Genomic DNA, 3086 nt, shown 5'->3' with positions numbered 1-3086 from the left:
TCCTCTACAAAGAGCAACACACAGTTGACCTTGGCTGAACACATGTTCAAGAAAAAAGAATACCGTATTCTCGGTCATTTGCCATTGCGATACCCGTGTTTTTGGTCGTTTGCCCTTGCGTCTTCTTGACTGTAAAGCGAAACACAAACCGACTGAATTTGTTACCTTTTTAAACTTGTATTTGAAAATGTACAAATTAACATCTCCTAACTTTTAAGATGTCAATCCTGACCTTAATTTCAAAGGTCAAATCATAGTCTGGTAACAAATAATACAGATATGTAAAAGTGGAAATATATAGACAATAACCAATACAGTGTAAAAATAGTTGGACAAATGGCTAAGTTGGTATGAATAAATCAAGTAATTAACAATCAGATAACTATGACATGTTTTTAGAAGTCGGCCAAAACCACATTCAGAATTCTTCATTGTCGTCACGTTAAAAGCAGCTTGGATTCAGAAGAACTTTTAAGGATTCTCATATACAGTATCCAACAGTAGCATTACACATGAGCCGCTTTTAGCTATGAGATCACACACAGCAATCGATGTCCGAGAGTCAAAAATCAAGGAATTGGTGACAATTGTGCACATATTTCAGTTCCAATATGAGGCCTGACGCTTCCATGCCGGCCTTACTGAAAGCATGCACCGTGGTGATCATAGCTTTAAGACCGTTTCTGCGTCCGAGGAATTCAGTGAGATCATAGCAAAAGATCAATGACCTCAGTGCCATTACATGAATATACTTGGTGTGCTCAAGTCTTTGATACCATATGTGTTGCATCTCCATTAGCAGCTCGGAGATGCCTAGAATTTGGTCTCTGATACCCTATGATAGTAAAGGGAGATATAATATTAAAAAACATAAACGTTAGATAAATGATCCGATAAACATTGGCTATGAATAACCTGGAATTTAGTCTCTAGATGCACGCGCGATACGCCTGCCGTGCCTTTCCGAAACCCACAAATTTATTGGATAATTTGGACAGCCGAAAGAGCCCGCCTAGGAAAGCAGCACTATAAGTACCATGTACCAAACAGCTAAACCTCTATAAGATGTATCTTTGCTTCTGCAACCCAAAAGTACCTTAACGTGTAACTTCAACAGTATTGTGTCTTTTACTTGAGGCTAAATACGACTATACATTACAATCCTATAAACTATTATCATGGCAGTTCGGACCGTCTAGATAGTTTGCAAGTGCTAAAGGGATATTTGCCTAAAGCTTGCAAAATCAGCAAGCATTTAAGTGACACTATGCCGTTAACCTTGACCTCATACTTTAAAAGAAATGAATCCCACTTACTCATATGAACTATAAGTAGACTTCAAGCGCATAAAATTTTAACTTACCCCGGACTGATACTCAACCAAAGAATTTGGCACATCATTAGACCCTGACTTTAAATATTGGTATTGAAAAAGCATTACTATACAAATTACAATTTGAAACATGTTTCTGACCTTCGACAATTCTATCTCTGATTCTCTCGTTGTTTTTGTGTACTTCAACATGACCAGCACCACAGCTCACCAACATCAAAACATTAATATGCAAAAACAGACAAACCCGTTAATTCAACGCATACAAATTCTGGAGAAAGAAAAAATTGACACACTTAGAAACAAACCTTTCCTAATTTTCATCAAAATCTCAGTCCAGGTAAATCCATGAATATACACCCTATCTTACTAACCAGGCCGTCAAACATCTAAAAACACAAAATGATGAGAGAATAAAAATCACCTTGAGATTCATTCCACGAATCATTAGGTCGTGATTCTTCTTCATATGAAACTTGGGTATCACCAGATTTTGGGTCACCCATGAGTGACTATATAATCAATTCCTTCATTCCATCAATTAAGCTAAAATTGAAAAAATTATCAATTGATCATATGTTACCTGAGTACAGAATTTCTTTGTGCGAGGTAAGCATCACAAAAAATATAATCAGATGCACCTAAGCAGTAATAAAATTTCAGCTTGAGCTAAAAATTGGCGTTACAGTAACCCTAGAATTTGAAATTACACAATCAAAAGAAAATTTCAGCGACAAATTGGTCCTAAACTAACCTTAGAATTCGAAATTAAACAATCAAAAGAATTTTCAGTCACAAATTGGTCCTAACCTAACCCTAGAATTCGAAATTAAACAATCAAAAAAAAAAGTATTCAGCCACAAATTGGCCTACATCATGTTCACTTACTCGGGAAGTCTCTTCGAAGTTTCGTCGTTTTATCTTGTTCATCAGCTACCACCTTTGTCATGGATGAAAACAAATCTTCATTTTCCTGTATTTTTTTCGGTGATATGTTAAGTTAATCGAGAAGAACGAAGAAGACAGATGTTTTCATGGATTTTTTTTCTCAATTTCATAGTTAATCGAGCAGCGATGAAGAGACTTTCATGGATGAAGTTTTGCTTTTCCTTAGAAAAAAAAGTTGAAGAAGGAAAGGTATAATGGAGACAGCAGGATTCGATCTCGAAACAGTTGAGTCTCGTTTTACAGAACTAACCTTTCTGCTTTTCATTTTTACGTAACATTAGGAAGAGAAACAAAAATCCGGAGGGGCATTTTTGTCACGCGAAAAAGCTTCACCAAAAAGTGAGGCTTCACCAAAAATACCTCTTTTCTTTATATTTTCATCATAAAATTTGATGAAACCTCATAGAATTTGACGAAACCAATTTTTGGTTTCATCATAAAATTTGATGAAACCAATTTTGAAATTTAGGGTTTTTGTATCAAATTTTTAAAATTTTGGGGGTTTTGTATAATTTAGTTTAAGATGGAGTTTTAATGAATCCCAACATTTGAGTGGGGTTTTTGTACCACAAGTTTGGTCACCTTGGATTTTTACGACTAGTTTTGATATTAGTATGAGATATTAATCTATCTCAAGCTTTCCATATACTCCAAAGAATACAAAAACACATGCAGAAATAATAACCACCATCAAGTGAGATAACCAACTTGAAAAAGCGGGGGTCTAACAACACCACCCAATATTTCGCTTAACAATCTGTATGGACTAACTCCGAAACACTTTCTAGAGAATCAACTAGACAGT

The 3086-nt window shown here is 35.5% G+C and overlaps 1 long non-coding RNA gene across 2 annotated transcripts; it reads right to left on the bottom strand.

The window, feature by feature from the left end:
- Positions 1-280: 280 nt before the first annotated feature.
- Positions 281-2475, bottom strand: LOC113314451. Of its 2 annotated transcripts, none has more exons than XR_003342413.1 (2): positions 2222-2475; positions 281-1974 (listed from the first exon to the last, which is right to left on the bottom strand). It is a non-coding gene; the product is annotated as an uncharacterized LOC113314451 (long non-coding RNA). The 2 variants fall into 2 exon arrangements; XR_003342412.1 differs by having other exon boundaries at positions 281-1879; positions 2222-2474.
- Between the last annotated feature and the right edge of the window lie 611 nt (positions 2476-3086).

This window comes from Papaver somniferum, chromosome 9 (assembly GCF_003573695.1).
Source record: "Papaver somniferum cultivar HN1 chromosome 9, ASM357369v1, whole genome shotgun sequence".
Taxonomy (NCBI): Eukaryota; Viridiplantae; Streptophyta; class Magnoliopsida; order Ranunculales; family Papaveraceae; genus Papaver; species Papaver somniferum.
Note: the sequence above shows the minus strand (reverse complement) of the source record. Positions and strands in the feature narration are given on the sequence as shown.